This window comes from Ursus arctos, unplaced genomic scaffold (assembly GCF_023065955.2).
Source record: "Ursus arctos isolate Adak ecotype North America unplaced genomic scaffold, UrsArc2.0 scaffold_12, whole genome shotgun sequence".
Lineage (NCBI taxonomy): Eukaryota > Metazoa > Chordata > Mammalia > Carnivora > Ursidae > Ursus > Ursus arctos.
The window spans coordinates 20,964,284-20,984,325 of record NW_026622786.1 but is presented as its reverse complement, the minus strand read 5'-3'; the positions used below and the strand labels follow the sequence as shown (position 1 = coordinate 20,984,325).

Below are 20,042 nucleotides of genomic sequence, written 5' to 3'. Positions count from 1 at the left end.
GAAGAGTATTCATCTTGATTCACACTGGCTGTTCCTAATAAAATAAGGTTGCCTAAGGAAGGATTTCAGCTTCTTTAAAGGGATTATTTCCTTTTAAGAATTTACTCAAACAAATAGGGTTTTTTGGATACTTATCATTTCATAATATAAATAGTAAAAGGAACCAAGATGACCAAAGGCATCATTGCACCTTCTCAAATAAGTAGACTCCTTTTTTTTTCGACCTCTACCCTGCCTTCACAGAGTGATATGCCCCACTGGCATTTGTCAGTATTTTTTACTTAAAATGATTATTATTTCCAGACAGCCATATGTAATCTGTTTTGTGCCTCCACCATTTGTACCAATTCATTTCATTCTGGAACCAAATGCATGTGCTTTGGAAACAGAAGACTCACATAAAACAGATTTCTGAATTATATACCATATTGCTGTTTTTTTTATATGACAGTCTTGTACATTTTTTTGATGCAACAACAAACACCAAATACAAGATTTAAGGCTGGTGAATATGGTTAAATATCAAGATAGATCTGATTTTTAAAACATCTGTGATGAATAACTCCAACTTAATTGGTTTTGCAGATTCTCAGTGTTTAATAACCCTCCCAATATTATATTTTCTGCCAGTACTGGTATGGTCAAATTATTGCACATTCAAATGCTGGACAAACAATAGATCCTATTTCGAAAGTTTTCACAATGTAATCTGTTAAGAGTGGAAAATCACATATGGACTTAAAGGGCTGTAAAACAAGCAATATTGCATATGAAGGTATACTTTTAAATGCAAAACACCTTTGTCACTATAACAACATTTTTATTCAAATTTCTTATTTTGTTGTTGTTTGTCTTCATGACATCTTCATAAGGCAGGAATGTGGCAATTTTAATAGTTTCATTTTAAGGATGAGGTTAGGCATACTCAGAGTTCAAACTAGGAATACAGAAACAGAATATGTGACAAAAATTTTATTTCACCCCTCTCTCTCTCACTATTGATTCTTTCCTTATAGATAAGGCATTTTATATTTTTTTGTATTTTATAGTAGGCACATTATTTTTCTTTTTCTTTTTTTTTTTTTTAAGATTTTATTTATTTATTTGACAGAGATAGAGACAGCCAGCCAGAGAGGGAACACAAGCAGGGGGAGTGGGAGAGGAAGAAGCAGGCCCATAGCAGAGGAGCCTGATGTGGGGCTGGATCCCACAACGCCGGGATCACGCCCTGAGCCACCCAGGCGCCCCGGCACATTATTTTTCTTATAGATTAACTATTAAAATGAATAAAATCTCCAGTACTACAAATCTTAAAATAAGGAAAGGTAATGTTACTGACCTTATTTATAGCCTTAAAAAAAATCTATAAATCAAACTAAAGAGATATCTTTGAAAACATTTCTTAGAAAACCATTTATTTCTTAGAAATAAAAAACTTGTCTTAAAGATAAATGAAGATAAGTTCTGTTTATCTCAATGTCAACTCTCAAGTTTCACTCTCTTCTGGAATTTTAAAATCACTTTATGACTTCATACACTTCTGCAGACAGGAAACACTACTGACATTAACCTTAAGTCATTTTACACTTTCTAAGAAGAGAAAGGAAAAAAGGTATCCAATATGTTAAACAGAAGAAATATAATTACATTAATATTTTGTAAATGCACGGAACATCTTGAAAATTACAAGTATTACATAAGAACTTCTACTTCAGGTCACCTGGGTGGCTCAGTCAGTTAAGCATCTGCTTCAGCTCCAGTCATGATCCCAGGGTCCTGGGATCCCTGCTCAGTGGGAGTCTACTTCTCCCTCTCCCTGCCCCTTCCCCTGCATGTGCTCTCTCTCTCTCCTAAATAAATAAAATATTAAAAAAAAAAAAGAACTTCTAGTTCAAAATTTTAAAGCTTTGAGGCAGAAGATATATCAAGCCTTAGATAAACATTTCTTTCTAGTCTACATATTTCCTTCTAAATTACACATTCATTCTATGTTGTATCTTGAAAGTCTTGGTTTCCTCTTCTCACTGAACTCTGTATGCTTTTGTTGACACTTAATTTTGTGCTTTAATGCAGCTTTAAAACACAAAAGAGCTTGTTTGTGATTTTGTCCATTATTTTAAAACACTGAAACTTTAGATAGGAGTCATTATATTCCTGAGACCCAAGCTCTGGGATTGGACCCGCAGGAAGATACTGGCAATACTGTGGGACTCTTAACAACCTGGAAGGTTGAAACAAGAGTTTTGAGGTGTGGACAATCAAGACAAAGTTTGACATACTCCTTGAGGCACAGTTTACCGGAATATTTTACTATATCAGTGTTCAAACTTCAGAATGATCGGTTCTGCTGATACAGTCCCATCAAGTTTAGATATCCTCCTCATCTCTACCATTTCCTGATAATAAGGATCCTGTATGGTTTGTATCTGACCTCCCGTGAACTTTGATATTGGCAACCAACCAACACTGCTTCCTGTAGTCTCCACTGTCTTCTCTTGTTATTACTACCCAAAAATTCTGAAGCAGAATATCTGAGTAAATTTTGCTGAATGGGTAAGAATGAAACAAGGAAAATGTCAAGGAATTCATATAAGGATTTCAAATCATTGATGACACATAAAATTTTTAATTCATATATAACCATATTCATATTGTACTGCAAATACAGACCATGGCAAAAATAGTGCCATGAGCTATTATCAAAAATATGTCATATATATGGATAGTGATTTCATAAATATTTGAATGGGGTATTGGCCAAAATCCTAGAACCTTAATATTCAGGTAAAGAAAGAAAAATCTATTAATAAGTCAATTAGGAAAGAAGGAATCCTACTTGGGGAATAATTGTTATTACTTATAGAAAGTGATTTTTTTAAAAAAAAATCTATATTCTTTAGTACTGTTTTAAATGGATTTTATTTGAGATTATAACTTACATAAAATTTGATCATGTAATGATCAGAAATGTTTTAAATACACACATAAATAAACACGCGTGCACACACACACACACACACACCTTGGTAGCTCAGATAAATAGCTTGATGAAAAGTAAACATTATCCAGGGATTTTGTGATGGATATTATAGTGCTCTGAATGAATATGTACTTATTTAGTCTCTGACTATAGACCAGGAAAGATACTTCTTACTATTTATTGAAAACCTGGATCAGTCTTTACCACCCTTGTCTTTAGCAATACTTCTGGGGAATACTCACAAGGAATGCTTATCTATCCAGCCTATTATTCCCATTGCCTGTGGACATCTTTGAGTTCATTTACATTGCAAATCTATTACTAAGACATTTTCCTGAACCTTGCATTGCCAGAATTTTATTCCTCAGAATTTCAGGGGCTAGGACAGGGATAAAAGATTGAGTATTTTTGCAAGAAAAGCAATCAGCATAGGAGAAAATTACATATCTTAAGGGAGAATTCCAGGCAACTAGAAGAAAGAGAAAAATTTGATTTTTCTGGAAACTGGAAAAAATAGACTTTTAGCAGTCATCGTAAGTGAGAAGTGTTGAAGAAAGGGAGAGTTGTCTAAGAACATGCTTGAAGAAGTGTTAGTCCATGATGCATTTTCTGACACACCGTTTTCTCCTTTTTTAAAAAAATTTTTAAGATTTTTAAGTAATCTCTACACCCAACGTGGGGCTTGAACTCTCAACCCCAAGATCAAGAGTTGCGCACTTCACTTACTGAGCCAGCCGGGTGCCCCAAACACCCTTTTCTCCTGCTTCAAGGACAAATATTTAGCTGGGATATCTCAGCGTAGCTCATTGCCTCTTGCTGTAGGACTGAGATTTATACTATGGGTTTCCCTGGTTATCCGGCCTCTGGATTCCAACTGAATTATATCACTTGGGTCTCCAGCTTGCAGAAGGCAGATCATGGGACTTCTCAGCCTCCATGACCACACAAGCCAACTCCTCACAATAAATAAATAAATAAATAAATAAATAAATAAATAAATAAATTTATTTTATATATCAACATAAATATATAAATATATGTTTATTTACATTTTGGTTTCATTTTATCATTTTGGACTGCTCAACTGTTCTTGAAGCTCTTTCAGAGAAATTTTAAGAGTATTCTCTCCCTCCATACTATCCAAAATATTGATTTTTAAAAGACTGCTATATATAAACAGTATTTGTAAATAATGTAAAAAATGATTCAAAGATCACATGTAGAGAAATCAAGATTTATATAACAGATATTAAAATCAAGAAATTGTTACTCCTCCATAAATTTCTAGCTCTCTGAGACCTCTATTATTTATAAAAGCGCTAATCCCACTCACCAATGCTTCTCCTTGTAACCTAATTACCTCACAAAGGCCCCACCTCCCAATACCATCACATCAGGGATTAGATTCCAATATATGAATTGGTGGGGGGAGGGGACACAACATTCAGTCTACAGCAAACATCATTCATTGCACCTGTCCGATAACAAAGTAAACTAGTCATATTTTGGTTCTTGTGTAAAATATCCTATAAGATATATATCAAGCAAATCAATTGAGATCTGTATTTACTACTCTGAATGGTGACCCACACTTCTGACAGGCTTAAGTTATCAAGTCATAAAGGTGTGATAAATTAACTCTTCCATAAGTGGAAGACAAATTTCCTTTGTGGCCTAACCTAGCCAGAGAAGATTCCTATTTCTCACAACCGAATGAACTTTAATGATTAGGACACAATGATATTCAGGCTAGACATGGAACAACGAGCACAGTTGCAATATCTGGTAGACATTAGATATGGTGGGTACCAGAGAGTATTATGAGGACAAACGTGAAATAAAATATTTTAAGGATTGTATTAAAAGAGGTAGGATCAGTTTAATGCAAGTCTCTATTTCACTTTGATTCTTAGGAGTGCGGAGCATTCACAAGTGGTTGTCAGATAGGCAAACCCATATATGACCATATAAGCAACTATCACAAAACCACAGAATTTGCCAGTAATTAAGCCAGAAATAGCACTCAAAAAATTGAGCTACAAGTCCCACACTTTAACCACGAGCACCACTCCCTTCCCTACAGTACATTTAGTGTAAAATAGTTTTTTGGTTTCTTTTCATGCTGTAGTCAACTAAAGTAGGGTGGAAAAAATTAAAAACAGCCCATGCACTAAAAATGCATTTTTCCTCCCACTTAAGGACCTTGAATTTTTTTTAAAAAGTAATTTAAGAAATTTTATGAAAATTAGAAACCTAAAATGTCGTTTTCTACTATTTTAGTAGTTTTCTTCTATTTTTTCATACTGGGGCTCTCAAACAAGTAGGGGTAGACAACTTTTCATCTGTGCATGAAATTAGACTATTTTCAGAGAAAATCTCTGAGAATAGCATCTCTGAGAAATAGCATCTTTTAGAGAGGGACTATTAATAAGGAGCCTATTTTCTTCAGATTCTTTGGCCAAACTTTGATGAGGAAAGATTATCAAAAAGATAAAAGTAACTTTTCCATTTTAAGTCATATCGGATTATTAATTTGTAGCATATTTTTAAATTTTTTCCAGAATGATGGTAAATTAGCATTTTTACAAGCAGAGAATTCAGAGGTAAAAGCAGTTTGGTGTCTAGAGTCAGTAATTCGTGAAAGAGCCTTTTTTCCCCCTTTCATTTCCTGTTTTTGAACTCCTTCCACTAGCACCATTCAAGCAAAGAGTAGCACTGTGCTTCAGCACAAATGACTAAAAGTGACATTCGTTATTTTATTTATTTACTTTTTGTTTGTTTGGGCAGCCTGCCTGCAGACAGTGGGACTTGGAGAGCTGCACTGCCTTGCAGATGTGCTAACCTTAATTTTTTTCTGACAGAGATGATAGCTTTAATGACGCTGATTTAAATTAGACAGGAGATTTGACTCCTGGAACACTAACTGAAAATATTTGTCTGACTCAAGACTAAGCATTCAAAATAAAGTTCTCTCTGCTCATATATTTATCATATTTTTAATACTTAGGTGGAAAACAAATGATTAAATATATTTTTAAATTTCAACAAAAAACCCCATGCCAACAAAATTTATTTTGGTGTTCAAAAAGACAATGATAGTTTTAAATGTTCTTCATTTCATATTGCTGCTTTTATTCTTAAAAATGTGTACCCTGTTCCCGTAAATATGTTTAATGCTAATACTAAATAAGAATCAAGAGTTTTGTTAAGAGTAAGTTGTAATGAATTCAGTTTTTGAAAAATAATGAAGTTGTTTCAAACTAAATATTTTCATCCGAAAAGGATTTAGTATAAATAAGAAAGGTTTGATTAAAGAAAGAGTATGAAATTTAAGTTTAACAGTCATAAGTAGTAATAGTCAGTAAATCCTCACCCTGAAAAGGGTCGTTCTAGGGTATGGTCCTTGATTTCCCAGAGTTTAGTCCTAGAGTAATTTACTTTGGTGTTTCAAACCCCACATTCTTTTCCTCACCTCAGACCAGCTGAGCTTTCAAACCTTTGAATTCCTCTTTCATAATTTCAGCTCTTCATGGTGCTCTGAAATGCATATTTTCCAGAAATAGAGTATTAGTCACAAAGAAAGGAGTCAGTTTGGTTTCATGATCAGATTTTTTCCCCCATATTTAGGTTGTCCCATAAAGCTGATCTTTGAAGCAATGGAACTGGATTTCTAGACTCACTTCAATTGGGGTGGAATTTTCCATACTCCTTTACCTGCTTAGATTCCATAGTTTTTGGTAAGAACTTCATTATTAATTTTGTCTTACCCATTCATAAGGATACATTTAATTTTCTGATCAAATACTTTTTCCATTGCAATTTATAATTTTATAATATTTTCCTCTGTGACTTGTTTTAACAAGTATTTTCTGAAAATGGTAAAGTTAATTTGTCAAGCAGGATATCAAGAAACTGAACTTGTTAATGGCAAACACCTCGTTCTCCTGCTCTTTTTATCTCCAGGAGGTAATTCAATGTGTATATTAGGTCTTCAATGAAAATTTGCTGAATGCATGAATGAATAATGAGTCAAAAAATTTTCTATATTTTAAAAAAAAATACATATTCCCCAGAATGTAGCATTTGACCATGACTGTGCTGGTTGCTACTGGAAACATAAAAAAATTTAAATTTTTACAGAGCATTAAATTTCAACAAAAAATCAGCATACCAACAAAATTCATTTTGGTGTTGAAGAAGACTATAGTATTTTAAAATGTTCTTCATTACATGTTGTTTCAAAGAATATCAGACCTAAAAGGAATATTGAAGATTTTAAAAATTCAATCAACTTATTTTAGAAACCACAAACTAAGGATAGATTAGTTAATGGCGTTTCCTCAATTCACATATATAGCAACATATGTTGGTGAGCTTGTTTTAGAATCCAAATCTCTTTAACACCACGTTAGTGTACTTTCTACAATGGGAAAAATTGTTCCCTTTCATACTATCCAGCAAAGTAAATATAAAATTATCTCAGACACACACATTTATAAGAAAAATAGTTAAATATGTATATTTTATTTAAGTCATATTTTCCGAGTGATTGTATGAGAACAAGAACTTTGAGGAAATATAGTTACTTTTAGTTAAATCATATTTTTTTCATGTGTGTAAATCACTGTTTCTCAATCATTTCAGTCCAAGATATGTTTATGAACTTGCCAAGGTAAGTATGAGAGCAGCGGTACCTTTATTCCTTAATATCATTAAAAGATAACAATGATAATGGTAGCCCCATTTATAAATGTTTTGTACATTCATGAGCACATATCATATCTCTCCCTACCTGTCTCCACCACACCTTACAGCTTGTTTTCCCTTTCTCCATTAAATATTAGCAAAGGGATGGGAAGAATGCATAATTTCACTGTATGCAGGTTAATTCAAGGTTTCCCTTAAATGTAGTTAGGAAGCACTGGCATCAGTTATTAACCTGGACATGTATTCTGACCAAAAGGAAAAAGATGACCTCAAGTTATACCATAAGAATGCAGTACATGTTTAAGAATATAGTCATGTGAAGGAATAGTATTTTCTCAAAAATATGATTAAGATTCCCCAAATCTGCTAGTATTATGCAAGAAACTAACCTCTCTTAGCCTGAAACTACAGGAAAGATTTGACTTTGAATGAACTCTTTGAATATCCTGTAATCATAATTTCATTCTGCTTGTTCTCCAAAGGATTAGATGGGATTTAACCCTTCCAAGCATTAATTTTCATAAAAAATAAGCCTTCAGCTGAAATTTATTGTTTATTTAACATATAATTGTCCATGTGTTTTAACATCACTGGTAGTACTTTAAAGGGTGTTTGATACTATTGGCTTATCTAGAAGAGTCAGAATTCTTTCTTGGATACTCACACTGTTAGCTCCTCATTTAAATTGCAACTAGTATGCTCTCCCTCAAGTAATTAATAAAAGTTATGAATAGATTTGTATTTTATTTGTTTAGATTAAAGACCTTTGGAGATACATTATGACCTTATTTTATTATACTTGAAGTTTAGCATAATCAAGATGACTTTTGGTAACCCAAAATCCTCAAGTCTTCCGTAGTGATGTTATATTTAAATATTCAAATACAAGGATTACCATCTTGCTTGCACATATAGTGGAAAAGTTAGGTACTCTCCAGTATTTTGGATGGACAGGGGTACAGTGTGTGTGGGACATTTGGTTTATCTAGTCTGTCCACTCAACCTTTTATAAAAATTTCCTATATTCTTATCAGTACTTTAAGTCCTGTGACTTTTTCTTTCTATCCACACCAGATATTCCCTGATTGCCTGCTACAATTGGCAATTTTCTATAGAATACTTGGTTCTTCAAATCAAAGTTGAATGCTAGATATCCTTGTCTTTTTAAAGCTCCTGAACCACTCCCTGCCTGCCATTATGTCACTTAGAGTCCTACACTTCCTTCTTTTAGCTGTCAACTCCAGCCTCAATTCTGTACCCAACAGATATTCAAGGAAGACCTACTACTTCATTCTGTGGATTTATTAAGGAGAGCAAATTAACTCTTTGTCTGACCTTCTTTGATCTAAGCTATGTCCAGGGGACCTTGACTTACAAAACTAAACGTGATCTTTATTATCTTTTCCTTAAGAAGGAAACAACTTTATAAATAAAAACAAATTTGTAAACTTATCACCCAAAACTTTCCTTATTAGATTATAAATATGGTTAGTTGAATGATTTAGTTGAATTTTTAATGGCAAATTAAAAAAATCAACTCTAAAAAATAACTGAAATCATAACTTACAGTGAAAGAGCCATTGAGAGTCTATTGATTTGCATTCTTTCCTCCTATGTCTAAATCATTTCAGAAATATATTTGTTAAACCAATGCTTAACGATCCCCAGAAAACATTTCATATATTTTCAATGTATTGTAGTTTTTCACAACTTTTATGTATAATTTCCTCTAAATTTAAATCTTGTTTTGTCTTGTAGTTTGTGAAAGTGGGTTTCTGTTAACATTTTTTTCCCACACATGGACTAAATACCTATCACTTAACTATTCTTTTCTGTGTTTACAGAATATTCACCTGGCTTATGAATCCTTATGAATTATATTTAGGGTGATTTGTTGTATATATATTAAATATATATATATATATATATGAAAAATTAGAAATGACACAGTATAGGCTATTGGCATTATTAAGAGTTAAACATTACTAGATATTTTATTATGCTTACTATGTTTTTGTTATTGTTGTTGTTTTAAAGCCAGAATGGAAATTCACAAGGACTAGAATATTGTTTCTTTTGCTCACTGATGTATCTCAAGCTCCTGGAATAGTGCCTGTTATCTAGTACGCACTTAATTTATATCTGAAGAATAAACGAAGGACTGAATACAACTTTAGAAAAAAAGCGAGTGGTTCAGAAGTAAAAATAAATAATAAAAGACTATATAAAGTCTCAAATACAGCTACTTTCTAAATAACAGTTATTTGTCTGCTTTGTAATTATGAGGAATTATTAGCAAGTCTACAGAGTTAATGGTCACTTCTATGGTGCATGGACTTAGTGATTTTATATTGTTTGGATTATGTGCAGTTCCTGTATGAAAGTTGTCTAACCTTGCTGGTGGTTTTCTCTTCCAAGTAAGAATAAGCTGCGGATTTCATCAACAGCTCTTTACTCTCTACTTATGGAAAGATTTTAGTCACATATACATGAAATTTGAATAGAAGTCCTCAACTCTATCTTTTAAAATCATGTATTTATAATTTCAAAGCCACTTACAGCATGATTGAAATTATTTAGTTTTAAGTAAAATTTAACACATATCATGACTGGTTTAACAGTTAACACTTAAAACTTTTTAAAGAAGTGTTTTCATTCACACTTAAAAAAAAAAAGAAGTGTTTAGATTCATATCTTGCCTTGAAAAGGATTGTGGCACCCAATACATTCCTAAATATTTACGTATTTCCCTTAAATTTTCTATAAACTCAGCATGGATAGAATTTTATTTGTCAATATAGATGTTGACATAGAAATCAGTACAATTTGTAAAATATTCAAACATTTCTAGCCAAGATAATAATACACTAAACCCTCTATCAAGATCCAACTGGTAGGACAGAACATTTTTAAGCATTTAAAACTGAGATAATATAATTCAGGAAATGATTACATGAAGGATGGAGGACCTATGAAGCTAAATAGTTATCCCAGAGATTGGCAGCCAAACAGGGCGCCAGTTCTTAGGGTGGAGGGACATAAAGGAAAAGTGGCATGAACTCATCATCCAGTTAACCAGAATGAAAGTAGCTAGAACCACAGAGGAGAAATTGCTAATGCCAGGGATATCAGCAGAGAGGGAAGGAAAATGTCCCAGTTTCTCCCTGTATTTTATCCTCTGAGCTTGGCTAATACCTTCCGAATGGTATTAGCCAACTATTCCAATGGTAATAGTTTCATGGAAAAAAAGGGGAATTATTATCAAGCCATAACTCCCCAATCAAATAGGGGCCTGAAATCATTGCATGTATGGTCCTCCAAAACCAAGTAGCCCTTGAAATCCTGACTGCAGTTTCAAGGAGGCCCAGTATTATATGACTGGCTCCTGGCTAGGACCCAATGGCTCTGCAACTTAACCTGTGTCCATAGCTTCCTCCTTGCTGGATAAGCCACTGTACTCTGGGTTTTGCCTGGATGCATGGATGCATTATTAAAACCATTACCAACCCAGCCAACCTTCCAAATTTAAAACCATGGTGGACATGTTCTGTGTCTCACTGGTATGACCACCTAGCATCTATCTTTGTTACCTCTGTGAGACTGGAGAATGTTGTTTGGCACATGGGAAACTCTTGAATACATGGTAAAGCCCTAAGCGATACTCTATAGAATAGAGTGATGTTAGATATTTTTTAACTGCTATACAAGGTGAAATATGTGGCAGCATAAAACAATGCTGTGTATACAGTCCAGATTACCACAAAATACTTCTGGGTTTCTACCTGACATGAATGCTCAAATTGGTGCTTTAAATTATCTCTTTCCTTTAGTGATTGCTTTAAACTCCTGGACTGGAGGAAAATTATCAAAGGTCAACTATCAAAGATCTTTTATTCAGATCTCTCCTTATAATATTAACCTTGTTTTGTCATATCTGATGTCTCCCTGCCTAGTGCCAAGACTCCTTCACCACCATAACTTCCAGCTAACAGATAATACCTTCTACTCAAGGAGGTTCATCCATGTTGTCCAGGTTGGATTCAGCTGCCTCACCTTTCGTAACTCCCCTATACATTCCCCGACTGACCAATGTTGACCCATAGGTACGGATATCTCTATGCCCCTATTCAGCAGGAAGAAGTTATAGAAGATGAGACCTTTCACCTTCAACAGCCTTAAAGATTTAAGGGTCAAAATTGTTCAGGGGGGAAATGATGAGGGAACAGAAGGCAAGCTGAGGAGAAAGCAGAAGTTTTGTCCCCCCCCCTATGGGTTGTATGTGACATTCCTCAGGCACTCCTGGCTGCCCTAAAGGACAAAGAAACAGTCCTTACTACCTACAGCCCATCGACAAGTCCTTGAAACAGTCACAGTGACAGTCCTCTAGGAATTCAGCTGCCTCGATGTTAATACTTTGCTGGGGGCAAAAGGCAGTCCTAGTCTGACCCCCTCTTCTCCACCAAGATCCTGTAAGTCTACTTTAACATATAAAAATTGCTTTGGAAACTTCCTTTATCTCTAACCCCCCAAGATATGTATTGGCAATCATCCCCCAAGCATATGGCCCACCGATATACATCTGAAGGGTCTCATGACTCAGGTTTTATTAGACAGTAATAAATGACCTTTTCCCAACAACAGCTAGCCCCCTCAAGGTCCTGGAAACCTTGCTTCCAAAATTCCTTAGAGACTTACGCTATCCCTAGCCCCCTCCCAACTTGAGGGTATATAAATGGGCCATTCCTCACAACCCCGGGGCAGCAGCTCTTTCTGCCCACGGGTCCTGTCCCTGTGCTTTAATAAACCACCACTTTGCAGCAAAGACACCTCAAGAATTCTTTCTTGGTTGTCGGCTCCAGACTCAACCCCACTAAACCTCATGTATAGTCACCTGTACCTCATCAGCTGCTGTTGGAGGTAATTGAGAAATGAAAGGAAAATTCTAAGTACAGGATGATTAGTCACCAACTAAAGACTATGCATAAAAGTTAGAATGCAACCCTGGTAGTTAATATAGTAACTTTCACTTTTTTTCTGAGTGCTTGGCAGAAAAAAACAGCATCAGGCCCAGCACATAATTATAACAGAGGTCCAGAGGAGATTGAATACTCAATCTGGGAAGTCTGGACCAACAAGAGACATGTGAAGGATAGATAGAATAGATACATCTGACTCAATGTTCCAGAAAAACTTGAATCAAATAAGATTCCTCTGAACCTTTTAGAAATGTAAAATTATCTTACTCTATTATGATCCACTCTATAGTATCTCTTTTCTTTTCTTTTTAAAGATTTTATTTATTTGAGAGAGAGAGTGCTTGAGAGAGCACAAGTGGGTGGGGGGAGGGAAAGGGGCAGAGGAAGAAGCAGACTCCCCACTGAGCAAGGAGCCAGATGTGGGGCTCTATCCCAGGATCCTGGGATCATGACGCTTAACTGCCTGAGCCACCCAGGTGCCCTAGAGTATCTCTTTTCTTGAATATGATGCAGAAGTCTCCTCCTAACAAGAAAACATATGCACTGCTCTCCTCCTTTTCTGGGAACAACATAACTTTTATATTCCATTATAACCCAGTCAGGAAGTGCTGGCCCTGCTAACAGAGGAAAGTGATGGTACCCTCTTTGAAGTGGCTGCAAGACCTGGTAAGATTAAAGCTGGAAGAGTATGTATGAGACTAGAGTTTGCTCGATGAAGAAGGCAGAGCATAAAGTTGAGGAAGATAAAGTTTACCTATTTAGGAGCACTCGTTTGTGTTACAGGATTTAACCTTGGCAAGAATTCAAGGAGTATTGTAGAATAGAGCCTGGATGCATGTATAAAGCTATGATTCATACTAAATGAAATAGAAATGTTAGATCTTCTGTGGAAGACAATAGAAGACAAAGGAATAATGCATCAAATAACTCAGAGAACTGGGCATACTAAAATGGGGGTGGGATGCACTCTGGCTCTTTACCTAGCCGTGTGGCTGGCAAAATGTTTATTCAAGACAACCATTGTTGAAGTGGATGTCTCTGCAATTGAAACTTACATCAGCCACTTGAATTACAAAAAAGAGAAAACTGTCAGGGAATGTTACAACTTTCATTTCCTTTGCCAATTTTTTTTACTTTAATGTATTCCCACAGGTCAAATTTTGCTTTTGATGCCTATCTTTTAGGTGTCATATTCATGAAATCATTGCCAAGATCAATGTCATGAAGCCCCCCAACTATGTTTTCTTCTAAGAGTTATATTTTCAGGTCTTTCTTTGAAATCTTCAATCTATTTTCAGTTGATTTCTACGTATGGGGAAAAATTAGAGGTCCAATTTCATCCTTTTGCATGTTGATAGTTTCCCAGCAACATTTGTTAAAGAGATAATTTCCCCATTGCATATTCTTTCCACTCCATATATCCTTGGGTTTGTTTCTGTGCTATCTATGCTGTTCCATTGGTCTATATGTCTGTGTTTGTGCTAGTACCACACAATTTTAGTTACTGAGCTTTGTAATATATTTCAAAATCAGGAAGTATAATACCTTCAGCTTTGTTCTTCCTTTTCAAGATCATTTTGGCTATTTGGGTCTTTTGTAGTTCCACATGAATTTTAAGTCTATTTTTTCTATTTCAGTAAAAATGTCATTGGAAGTTTGATGGAAATACCATTGAATCTGTAGATTGCTTTGGGTAGTATGGCATTTTATCAATCATGAGCATGGATGTCTTTCCATTGTTTGTGTTTTCTTTAATATCTTACATCAATGTATTATAATTTTCAGCTTAAAATATTTTATTTCTTTGGTTAAGTTTATTCCTAAGTATTTAATTGTTTGATGATACTTTAAATGGGATTGTTTTCTTAATTTCTTTTTGGATAGTTCATTGTTAGTGTATAGAAACACAACTGATTTTAGTATGTTGATTCTGTATCCTGAAACTTTACTGAAGTTAGCTTACTAGCCCTGACAGACTTTTAGTGGAGTTTTTAGAGTTTTCTATTTATGAGATCATATTATCTACAAAGAGTTTTACTTCCTCTTTTCTGATTTGCATGCCCCCCCTTTTATTCTTACAAAATTGCTTTGGCTATGACTCTTAGTACTGTGTTGAATAGAAGTGGCAGTAGTAGACATCCTTGTCTTGTTCTTGATCTTAGAAGAAAGTTATCAGCTTTTCACTATTGATTCTGGTGTTAGCTGTGAACTTGTCATATATGGCCTTTAATATGTTGAGGTAAGTTCCCTCTATCCTCAATATGTTGAGAGATCTTAATCATGGATGGATGTAGAATGTCGTCAAATGCTTTTTTCACATCTGTTGAGATGATCATATGATTTCTATCTTTCATTCTGTTAATGAGGTGTATCACAGTTATTCATTTGCATATGTTGAACCACCATTTCATCCAAGGGATAAATTCTACCTGATCATGGTGTATGATTTTTTTACTGTCCTATTGAATTTGGTTGCTAGAATTTTGTTGAGCATTTTTCCATCTATATTCATCAGGGATATTGGCTTATAATTTTCTTTTCTTATAGTATTATTGTCTGACTTTGGTGTCAGTGTTTTGTGAATTCGCTCCTCTTCAATTTTTTGGAAATTTTTTGGAAAGACTGGAATTTATTTTTCTTTAAGTGTTTGGTAGAATTCCCCAGTGTAGCTGTTTAACCCTAAGCTTTTCTTTGTTGTGACGTTTTTGATTACTGATTCAATCTCCTTACTTGTTACTAATCTAGTCTGTTCTTATCTTGCATTTCTTCATGGTTCATTCATTGCTGATCACATGTTTCTAGGAATTTATCCTCTCCTTCTAAATTATCCAGTTTGTTGGCATATAATTGTTCATCGTATTCTCTCATGAATTTTTGTAGTATCAGTTGTAATGTCCTCGCTCATTTATAATTTTATTTTAGTCTTCCTTCTTTTTTTCCCTAGTTTCATTGATTTCTTTTCTATTGTCTTCCTGGTCTGTTTTTCATTTATTTCTGCTCTTTTACTATTTCCTTCCTTCTGCTAACTTCGGGCTTAGTTTGTTCTTCTTATTCCTCCTTGAGATGTAGATTGTAAATTTGGCATCTTTTTTTTTTTTTAAGATTTTATTTATCTATTTAACAGAGAGAAAGCACACAAGCGGGAGGGCAGTAGAGAGAGAGGGAGAAACAGGCTCTTCACTGAGCAGGGAGCCGGATGTGGGGCTCGATCCCAGAACCCTGGGATCATGACCTGAGCTAAAGGCAGATGCTTAACCAACTGAGCCACCCAGGTACTCTTTTTTTTTTTTTTCTTTCTCAATATAGGCATTTATCATTACAAACTTCCCTCTCAGTACCACTTTTGCTGCATCCCATAAATTTTAGTAGGGTGTTTTTCATTTTAATTTGTCTCAAAATATTTCTTTCCTTTTTAATTTTTTCTTTTACCAGTTTTCTTCATTTGAAGAAGTCTTCATTTCGCTTCATTTCGTGTTATTTTCAGTCTTATTATCAATACGCTGGAGGTGAACATAAGTAAAGCCACAGTTTCATCTCTATAATCAGGCAAATCTCAACAAATACTGAGTTTCTATAGTACTATTCTAGGAATTGTGTGGAATAAAAAGAAGTAGAAGAAAGGTCCCTGTCTATAAAATCCCAGTTCATAACTCTATCCAATTCAAACCCTATAATGTTAAAGTTTGTTTTGTTGTAAACTCCATGTCAGTGGAAGCTCTCCAATCTTCAGTTCTTAGTATTTAGTACATTTCCTGGCATATATGGGATTCTAAATAAATGTTGAACTAAACTCCAAAAAAAAAAAAAAAAAGAAATGTGTTATTTTATTTTCATATATTTGTGAATTTCCCAATTTTTCTCCTGCTACTGATTTCTAGTATCATGCCCTTGTGGTTAGAAAAGATACTTGATATGACTTCAATTTTCTTAAACATTTTAAGACTTGTTTTGTGACCTAACATGTGAGTTATCCTTGATAATATTCTGTGTGTACTCAAGGAGAATGTGTGTTATGATGTTGTTGAATGGAACAATCTGTATATGTCTGTTATGTTATTTGGTCTATAATGTTGTTTGATTCTGTGGTTCCTTATTAATTTTCTGTCTGGTTGATCTATCCATTGTTGAGTGTGGGATATTGAAGTCTCCTTCAATAATTTTTTAAATAGTTTTATTATAATACAATATAACACAAAAGTAAAATACTGCTATTATAAATAATAAAAAATACTGTTATTATTTTCCTGTTTATTCCTCCCTTCAGTACTGTTACTATATGCTTTATATATTAGGTGTTCTGAAGTTGGGTGAATATATATTTATAATTTTAATATCTTTCTAGTAAATTGACTCTTTTATCATTATGTAATGGCCTTCTTGATCTCTTATGACAATATTTTTACCTAAAATTAATTTTGTCTGTTATAAGTATAGCCACCCTTGCTCTCTCTCTCTCTCTCTCTCTCTTTTTTAAGATCTTATTTATTTACTTGAAAGAGAGAAAAAGTGAGAGAAAGAGCAGGAAGCCCAATGTGGGGCTCAATCCCAGGACCCTGGATCATGACCCAAGCCAAAGGCAGATGCTTAACCCACTGAGCCACCCAGGCACCCCCACCCTTTCTCTCTTTAGATTACCACTTACATGGAATATCTTCATTCATCCCTTCACTTTCAGTTTACATGCATCCTTAAAGCTAAACTAAGTCTTTTGTAGACAGCATGTGGTTGGATCTTGTTTTTTTATCCATGCAGCTGCTCTATGTCCTTTGATTAGGGAATCTAATTCATTTACATTTAAAGTAATTATTGATAGTTAAGGGCTACTGCTCTTTCATTTATTGTTTTATATGTTTTGTAGTTCTTTTGTTCCTTTCTTCCTCTCTTGTTATTCTTTCTTTGTGACTTGGAGATTTTTTATACTGATAGGCTTTTATTCCTTTCTCCTTATCTTTTGTGTACCCACTGTAAATTTTTGTGTGTGTAATTATTATGGTAAAGGGGTTCCTGGACACAACTCCAAAATGTGTGTGGGTGGGTGGGGGTGGGTTCCACATATCCACAAGCTATTTTCTTACACTGGCTCAAAGTTTTATAATTCAGTTCAATTCTGACATTAGCTGGAGATAGCATCAGAGCCCATAGGTTAAATACTTAGTCTTAAGAGACTTCACCCACCCCCACCCCTTCGCTTCAGGTGTCAGTCACAAGTCCAGGTTATTATCTGTGCTTCTGGCTGACTAGCTATAGATTAGAGGTCCCAATGACCCCCTCCTTTGGTTCAATTAATTTGCTAAAGCAACTCACAGAACTCACATTTTTTTTTTTTTCTTACAAGATCACTAGTTTATTATACAAGAATATAACTCAGAAATAGCCAGATGGAGATGATGCACAGGGCAAGGTATGGGGAAAGGGTATGGAGTTTCCAGGCCCTCTCCAGGTGTACCACTTCCCAGCACAGCAATGTGTTCATTAATTTAGAAGCTCTCTTTGTCTCTTAGATTTTGGATTTTTATGGAAGCTTCATTATGTAGGCATGGTTGATTAAATCATTAACCACTGTGATTGGACTAAATCTACAGCCCTCTCCCTTCCCAAGAGGTTGGGGAGTGGGATTAAATTTCCAACCCTCTAATCACAAGGTTAACTCCACTGGCAATGAGCCCTCATCTTTAGGTGAGTTCCAAAAGTCATCTCATTAGCATAACAAAAGTTACCTTTATGGTGCTCATCACCTTAGGAAATTCCCAGGGTTTAATGAGCTTTGTGCCAAAAATGGGGATTAAGACAAAATACATATTTCTAATTATTAATCACAATATCACACATGGGAATTACAAGAATCTCATGTTTAGAACAGTATTTTTTAAGCCAATAACAACTTAAATTCACTCATATACAAAAACTCTATACCTGTATTCCCCAATAACATATACTTTATGCTACTGATGTTCTATTTGCATATTTTATATTCTGTTTCCATTAACTAGTTATTATTATTATAGTTATTATTTTGTCTTGTAACTTTCATACTAGAGTTAAAGGTGAGTTAGAGCATTCTGAACTGATTATATATTTGTCTTCACCACTGACTGTATACTTTCATATATCTTCATGTTAATAATTAATGTCTTTTTGTTTCAAATGGAACAAATCCCTTTAGGATTTTATGTAAGGTAGGTCTAGTGATGTTGAAGTCACTCAGCTTTTGTCTGTCTGGGAAAATTTTTATTTCTTCTTCATTTCTGAAAAACAGCGTTGCCAGGTATTGTAACCTTAGTTGGAAGATTTTTACTGTCAGCACTTGGAATGTATCACCACTTTCTCCTGGCCTGTAAGATTTCTGCTAAGAAAGTTGCCAATAGGCTTATGGGGACATCCTTGTATGTAATGAATCACTTTTCTCTTGCTGCTTTAAAAATTCTCTCTTTGATTTTTGACAATTTGATTTAATGTGTTTTGGTGTAGACCTCTTAAATTCAGTCTGTCTGAACTTCATAAATCTTGAGGTCTATTTCCCTCCCCAGATTTGGGGAATTTTCATCTATTATTTCTTTAAACAGACTTTCTTCCCCTTTCCCTTTCTCTTTTTTCCCTTTGGGAATCCTATAATGTATAGTTTACTTATTGATCCTATAAACCCCTTAAGTCTTTTTTCACTCCTTTTCATTCTTTTTTCCTTTGTGCTCCTCTGACTGGATAACTTTAAATGACTTGCCTTCAAGCTTGTTGATTTTTTTCTTCTGTTTGTACCACTCTGTTGAAATTCTCAAGTGAATTTTTAAATTCAACTATTGTATTTTTCAGCTCCGCTATTTCTATTTGTTTTTTACTAGAGCTTATGTCTCTTTGTTGGTATTCTCATTTTGTTCATGAACCGTTTTCCTGATTTAATTGTCTATCGGTATTTTCTTATAACTCACTGAACTACTTTTAGGTCATCAACTTGAATTGTTTATCCAGTAATTCATAAATCTTCATTTATTTTGGGGCAGTTATAGAAGATTGGTTTTTTTCCCCTTTGACTGTGGCATATTTTCCTGATTTTTCATGTTCTTTGTAGAGTTGCATTGGTATCTGCTCATTTGAAGACATAGCACTTATTCCCAAACTCGCAGAGCAGTGCCAGCTGTAGGAAGACACCATTTCCTTTCTTTTGTTGCTAGCTGTCTCAGGTACTCAGGTTCTGCCAGTCCTTCAGCATTTACAATGAGGTGAGCTCAAAACCAGCCCCTGAACGAGCACACTAAAAGGCTGGGACAAGAATCACTTTACTTTCTCCCTTCCTTTGAGAGTGAAGGCCTCCGCTCTGCGGCTTTACCCAGTCTTACTGAGCAGTGCTTGCTGTATGGGGAAATCCACTTCTTTCTCTTTGTTCC

General features: G+C 34.7%; 1 protein-coding gene across 1 annotated transcript in view; it reads right to left on the bottom strand.

The window, feature by feature from the left end:
• COL11A1 (collagen type XI alpha 1 chain) overlaps positions 1 to 20,042 on the bottom strand; it is a 561,059-nt gene that overhangs the window by 191,789 nt on the left and 349,228 nt on the right. Inside the window, exon 7 of the mRNA XM_057310420.1 lies at positions 6,453 to 6,517. The gene's annotated coding sequence lies outside the window, so the exon portion shown is untranslated. The remainder of the gene's footprint in view (positions 1 to 6,452; positions 6,518 to 20,042) is intronic.